The sequence below is a fragment of the Solanum dulcamara genome, chromosome 7 (genome assembly GCF_947179165.1).
Source record: "Solanum dulcamara chromosome 7, daSolDulc1.2, whole genome shotgun sequence".
NCBI lineage: Eukaryota > Viridiplantae > Streptophyta > Magnoliopsida > Solanales > Solanaceae > Solanum > Solanum dulcamara.
Window position 1 is genome coordinate 53,820,398 of NC_077243.1, and position 7,103 is coordinate 53,827,500.

Sequence of the window (7,103 nt, forward strand, 5' to 3'; positions counted from 1 at the left end):
AAGACTTCTTTTCCCTAACGGTCTTTCTTTGAGATTTTCAGAAAGATGGGTCCAAGAAGACCACTATTTCTAAAGGGTGTATTTATCATATTGTGCGAGTTAGGGACATCGATTCCAAAACTCCTACTCTTGAGTCAGTCCCTATAGTTAATGAATTCTTCGATGTGTTTCCCGATGATTTTTTCGGTATTCCTCCCGAAAGGGAAATTGACTTTGGCATATCTCTCCTTCTCCATACCCAACCTATTTTTATTCCTCCTTACCATATGGCTCCAGCGAAACTTAAGGAGTTGAAAGAACAATTGAAGAAATTTTTGGATAAGGGTTTTATAAGACCGAGTATTTCACCATGGGGTGCTCCCGTGTTATTTGTTAGGAAGAAAGATGGGTCACTCTGAATATGTATAGACTACCGGCAATTGAATAAAGTCACCATAAATAACAAATATCCAATTCCAAGGATAGATGACTTGTTTGATCAACTACAAGGAGTATGCAATTTTTCTAAGATTGACCTCCGTTCCAATTATCATCAATTGAGGGTAAGGGAGTGTGATATTCCCAAAATGGCTTTTCGGATAAGGTATGGTCATTTTGAATTTGTAGTAATGTCATTTGGTTTGTCTAATGCTCCTTCTATATTTATAGATTTGATGAATCATATTTTCAAGCCATATTTGGACATGTTTGTAGTGATGTTCATTGATGATATCTTGATTTATTCTTGAAAAGAGGAATATCATATGGGTCACTTGAGGATTGTGTTGCAAACATTGAGAGAAAAAAATTATTCGCTAAATTTAGTAAGTACAAATTTTGGCTGAGGAAGGTTGTATTTCTTGGCCATGTAGTGTCCGGTGATGGGACTAAAGTAGATCAAAGAAAACGGAGGCAGTTAAGAATTGGCATAGACCATTATCTCCTTCGGACATTAGAAGCCTTTTGGGCTTAGCCGGATACTATAAAAGATTTATTGAAGGATTCTTGTCATGACCCAACTCCATAGGTCATGACTGGTGCCCGATTTGGGCACCCATACGTACCCTTAGCCCCATTAAGTATGTTAGCAGAATAAACAAATGAGGAAAAAAAATAGATCACTAGAAAGCGCACGAAAATAGATGTGGCACACGAAGGCCGTTAAGGCCATCACTGAACACAAACCCAAAACATATATGCATAACCCACATCACAAGTCTACAAACCTCTACAGAACAATAGTCTAGTCATATGATGGGACAGGGCTCCATCGTACCCTTAACCAACATGTACAAATGTACAATGGAAATGTTAGCACCAAAATAGGGCTCCGGATAAAGAAGCACTGCCAACCAACAGGGTGGATGTCCTAAGCGAGCAGATCAGCAAACTGAGCATCTGTACCTGTGGACATAAAATGCAACCCCCCCCCCCTCCGAAGAAAGGGGGTTAGTACGGAAAATGTATCGAGTATGTAGAGCATAGACTGTAATAAGTAAAGTTATTACCAGAGGAAAATGTGCAAATATGAGCAAAGTATCCAGAAATATCAAAATGCTTATCATAACCACATATAAGGTATGCAGAAAAATATATGTCATATCCGGCCCCATTACGGGACTCGTTGAACAAATTGTGGTCTCCACCCCATCATCGGCACCACAACACATTAGAACTCCAGAGTAGAGAATATCTCCGTAACAGATCATATCATATAAGATGGTCATATCAGATCATATCAAATCATATGTGTACAATGCACATCATAACTCCACAAATCCAATGTACAGGTCATACCTACCCCCTCATATCGGGTCACGGTGAACAATGCAAAAAAGTACGCATAATAACAAATCCTGGCCCGAGCTTAGTAAAGGAAGCATTGAGGCATCCACGAGTGGAGTAGTGAGAAACTATATACAATTTAAATCATATTTGAGACTCAATGGAATAATCAAAATGAGCTATCATTCAAAATCAAGACAATAGTCATATGAAGTACCTTTTGAAAGTTACTATGGGTTATATCGAAATAGAACTTTTGGGAATCATGCACACATATCACGGCATAAAAAATATCTTTTGAAAAATCAAGAAGTTGGCCATCCTAGCGGCTCTACGAATAGGAACTTCCTTGAAATCATATAAAAGTAATATACTTGCTTCATAAAAACCATGTCAACAAGGAAGATTAGCTTTACATATTTGTTCCCAAAACATGCCAAGAGATAGAATAAGCTTAATACACTTATGCCGAATACATGCCAAAAGAAAGTCTAAGCCTTACGTACTTATGCCAAAAACATGCCAAAAGAAGGAAATGTTAGGTTTACATACCTCTTACAAATTACTCTTAACACGTTTGCCTCGTCGTCTCTTGAACCTATTTATTATGCATGAAAGCAATATGAGCATCAACAACCCTCGACTTTCCAGCATCTTAAGTTACATACGAGTATTCATAGAACTCATCTCCTCGTTCGCTTTCTCAACTAGTTCTTTAGTTAGTTAAGGAGTTAACGGAAATCGGACAGCACCTCCCCTATAACATGCCCTGTCCGATTTTCCAATTAGATCCCTAATCACTACAAACAACCAACAAAAAAACCCTGCATCTCATATAAAACTAAAACATGGCAACATTACACAACATAAGCTCCAACCAACTTGCTGAAAATTACGATACCAAAATAGGGTTTGTAGTCTTTATTTCAAAAAACCTTTAATTGTACGAAATGAGGGGTCGTGTGGCTGGAACCAGAAGCCCCCACACCTATTTTAGAATACTTTTAGTCCCTGAAACATACCACCACACGCCTATAGCAGCACACCACAAGCACAACACCTTGCTTTGACTATAATTTAACTATAACGACTTCAATTTAGTTTTCTTCGAACATTAAACATTTATACGACATTTTTACACTTACATCAGAATAAAATATGTGTAATACACCCTATAACAACACAATAAACTTCAAATTGGAAGAAAATACCTTACCTTACCCAAAATTGGCCAAAACTCGCCAAATCGCGCCTTGAAAACTCTTTAAACTTGCTGAAATCGCGCAGACTGCTTGTTATCCATTTTGTGCTGCTCCAAGACATGATTTTATACTATTTATACTTATATACCATCATGTTATACGCTAGATAATTAATTTACGGAACAAAATTGGGACTTATCCTTTTTTTCCTCCTAAGTTGTCGCCCTTTTCTCTCTTAGATTAGGGTTTTATTTTCCTTTGCTTTTCTGAAGTTTTGGGATCAAAATGAATTTATGATTCATGTAACATGTATTTATAGTCTTCCTAGGGATGTGACATGTGTCAGCCCCTAAGGGTGACACGTGTCCATCTTTTATTGAGCCACCACATCCATGCAACCAATGAGGGGCTGCCACGTGGAAGAGGGCTCTACCCCAAGCTGCTGCATCACCTAATTTACCCTAATTAGGTTCATCACCTGCTTGTCCAAGTAGGTGCATCACCTACTTGCTTTGTGTAGGCATGTCGTTTCCTTATTTCTCATGTGTACTCAAGTATCTTAGTATGTAAAATGTCCCAAGTAATAGCTTTCACAAGTAAGTTGAGTCCTACGACTCACTACTTGACCTCTAACTTCTTTCAGATTCTTATAACCCTAGTTTAAATCTTTTCTCTTATGGAGTATCTCCTTCTCCTTCTCCTTTCCTTAGGATTATTTGATAGAGTTATAGATTATCTGACTCACATGATGACTTCTAATAAACTTAAGAGACTTCTTAGAAATTTAAGAAGCTTAAGAAGCTTAAGAAGCATTCCAAGATACAAAAGTATGGGGTGTAACAATTCTCATCTATTGATTCACCTTAAACTAAGTTGAAACAAAAGAAGGTAAAATTCCAATGGTTAGAAGAATGTGAGAAAAGTTTCCAAATATTAAAGGATTGTCTTACGTATACTTCTATTTTGACATTGTCCGAAGGTTTGGATGGGTTTGTTGTTTGTTTTGATGCTTCGCGTGTTGGTTTGGGTTGTATCTTGATGCAACATGGTAAGGTTATAGCCTATGCCTCTAGACAACTTAAAGTGCATGAAAGGAACTATCCAACCCATGATCTTGAACTTGCGGCGGTTGTGTTTGCATTGAAAATTTGGCGCCATTATATTTATGGGGTGCATGTGGATGTGTTTACCAACTACAAAAGCTTGCAATATGTGTTTAGTTAAAGATACTTGAACCTTAGGCAAAGGAGGTGGATTAAACTCCTAAAAGACTATGATATGAGTGTGTTGTACCATCTAGATAAGGCAAATATTGTAGCCGATGCTCTTAGTCAATTGTTTATGGATAGTGTTGTTCAAAGGGAAAATGAAAAGAAAGAGTTTGTTAAAGATGTTCACCGATTGGCTTGTTTGGGGGTAAGATTGAGTTATTCTAATGAGTGTGATGTTTTTGTTTGAAATGGTTCGAAATTATGATTAGTATTTCATGAGAAATTGATGGTTGATGAGAAGATCGAGGTTCTCTCACAAGGGGGAGATAGAGTATTTCATTACCAAGGTTGGTTGTGTGTCCCAGTATAGATGTCCTAATACAACTAATATTGAGTAAAGTTCATAGCTCTTGATGAATGAGTTAGGAAAGATTGGGGGAAGAGTGGGTGTTTCATATTATGATAATTGAGGTATGCTTGGTCTATTTAAGGTTATAGACATGGAGGAAGAGCTAGATGAGACCTCGTTGTGTGCAATAGATAGGTAAGAGTATATTGGTATGACCTTTGGTAGGAGTGAATACCAATGAGGATATAGAGATGTTAAGGTAGACACAACAATTACTAAGTGATGTTGACTTCAGGAGAGCCATAAAGTGGTTAGAATGGTAGGCTTAAATGTGTAGTTATACATATGTGAGTGATTGTAGTAGGATATTAATGACTTCTTGTTAATGGTTTTATGTGATTGTATTAGAGTGGTGATAGAACTAGGCTTGAATGTAGTGTTGATGGCATAGGGGTGAATGTATGATGTATTGGGTATTTCTTTATTAGGTCTCGAGGTTTTTTAAATATGGTAGTAAGGGGTAGTACTCTTGGGATAGAATTTCCTATAGAGGTAGAGGGCCCTAAGGTGTATTGGTGGAATGGAATAAAGAGGACATAGCAGAGTTCGTGGCTAAGTGTCCTAATTGTCAATAAGTGGAAGTTGAACATCAAAGGCCGGGAGGTCTAGCTTACGAAATTAAAATTCCTACATGGAAATGGGAAGATGTGAATATGGACTTTGTCACGAGTTTTCCTCGTACTAGAACACAACATGATTCTATTTGGGTCATTGTGGACCGAATGACCAAATCGACATATTTTCTATCGGTCAAGACTTCTTATGATGCTGAAGACTATGCTAACTTGTATATTTATGAACTTGTGAAACTTCATGGTGTTCCTTTGTTGATTATAATGGATAGAGGTACTCAATTTAGTTTACATTTGTGAAATTCATTTCATAAAGGTCTTGGCACTAAAGTCAAGCTAAGTTCGCTTTCTATCCTCAAACCGATAGACAAGCCAAAAGAACAATCCAAACCTTGGAGGATATGATAAGGGCATGTGTGATTGATCTTAGAGGAAGTTGGGATGAGCATTTACCATTGATTCAGTTCGCCTACAATAATAGTTATCACTCTAGCATCCAAATGACTCCTTTTGAAGCCTTGTACGGGAGAAGATGTAGGTCTCCGATGGGGTGGTTTGAAGTAGGTACAATGGCATTTATTGGTCCATATTTGGTAGTTGATACAATGAAGAAAGTAAGGCTCATAAAAGAAAGATTGAAAATGGCTCAAAGTTGTCAAAAGTCCTATTCGGACACTAGGAGGAGAGATCTTGAAGTTGTTGTGGATGATATGGTGTATTTAAAGATTTCACCTATGAAAGGGGTAATGTAGTTTGGTAAGAAAGAGAAGTTGAGCCCTAGATATATAGGACCCTATAGGATATTGAAGCGCATTGGCAAAGTAGCATATGAGTTTGACTTACCACTTGAGTTGGCTTTGGTTCATCTGGTATTTTATGTGTCAATGTTGAGGAAGTTTGTGGGTGATCCAAATTCTATTTTACCAATGGAGGATGTAAGTATTGAAGAGAATTTGACTTATGAGGATGTCCCAATTGATATTTTCGACTGGCAAGTGAAGAGGTTAAGAAATAAATTTGTTGCATCCATCAAAGTGTTATGGAGGAATTAACAAGTAGAGAGTGCTACGTGGGAAGCAGAATCAGACATGATAAAGCGTTATCCGTATCTCTTTCCTTCCACTTGAGCTTAAAGGTACTAAATTGTTCATGATCAAATCGATTAAACTTCTACGCTTCAGTTCCATATGTCATTCATATGCATGCATGATTCATGAAAATGAATTTTTCTCAAGGTCTATGTTTTATGTTAAGTATGAAGTTTACATGTTCTATGTAATTTTTGAAGTGTCCTCATATTCATGTTGGGTTGGTAGTCCTTTTTCCATGTCCTTCTGATATTAGTTGAATCTCATTCGAGGATGAATATTCCCAAAAATTTCTATGCAAGACCTGCACCATTTTTCAAAGGCGTATAGGATTGAACTCATCGAATTCTAATCTTACATATAAGTTAGGATAAATTCTTAAGTATTTGAAGTGTATTAGATGTGTTTTAGGGTCACAAGGGATCTCTAACACCAAGTCAAATCTAAAGAATTTCCATCAGCTAAGTTTTCATATGAGTCTTGAATAGGGTCAACTTCAAACGCCTATATCTCCTATTATATAATGAATTAGGAGTTCCGTGACCTATTCAATTAATTTTCTTTGAGTCTTCTTTCAAATGCCATCAAGTTTGCCTCATTTTTAGTTCAGAGTTAAAAGTTATGATCATTTTAGCAAAGACTACCGCGGCAGCAGTTTATAAGCTTGGCGCGGCGCGCCAGCAGAACGCTCGAAACTAGCTGCAGTAGTTTGGCCTTTGGCGCGGCAAGCCACTATAGCGCCAGTAGGGTTTTGGATCCGTTTTTCTAATTTTATTTCATGAAGGGCACTTTAGACTTTTCCCTAATTATTAGTCAATAAACTCACACGTTTTTAGGACCTAATTAAACTCTATAAA